Here is an 817-nt window from a genome sequence, read left to right on the forward strand (position 1 = left end):
CACCCTCTTCAGTCTTTTCATTTTAAGGGCAAACACACAGTTTAAGTGACTTATCCAAGTTCAAACAAGCAACTCATTAGGTTCAATGACCTTTGCCTAAAGAATCTTCCACTGATACTATATACACATACCTTCTCAAGGCCTTTTCTGCAAAAAAGGGCAATTTCATTTAAGACTTCCATCTTTTGGAACCTCCCTGGTGGCGCAAGTGGTTAAGGAGCAGCACTATGAAGCTATCCGCAGCCACTGAAGCACGAGTTTGATCCCCGACCTTGGAGCTGATCCACATGGCTCAGCAGACCGCTCCTGTCTTGCCCTCTGCTCCCCTCAGCAGTGTATTTCAGTCAATCTGCCTGTTCTGCTACCCACTCTGTCTCTGGTGAATCCTCTCACTACCCCCTCCTGAGGTCTACACCCCAGTTCTTGTATGCATAAATAAATAAAATAAATCTTTTGAAAAAAGACTTCCATCTTCCCTTCCTCAAGTCTAATCCTTTTGCCTTGATAAGCTTATTTACCCCTCTATTTGTTTTAGTACAAAATTGCTTTAATAGACCCAACAAACAGTGGCTTAAATGGTGAAAGTTTATTTCTTTATCAAATTACAGTAGAGGAAAGTCTCAAACTATAGGCCAGGCCCACTATGGCTGTTTCACCATCATTGACATAAAACGTCCACTTCTGCATCTGAGATGGTTGCACAAGTTTCATTTTTAATTCCACACCCCACAAAAGGAATGGGAAGAAAGGGCAAAGTATGCATGCCCCAGCACTTTTAAAGGAAGACCCAGAAGGCACATGTATCATTTTCACATGT

Source organism: Talpa europaea (assembly GCF_964194135.1).
Source record: "Talpa europaea genome assembly, chromosome: 6".
Lineage (NCBI taxonomy): Eukaryota > Metazoa > Chordata > Mammalia > Eulipotyphla > Talpidae > Talpa > Talpa europaea.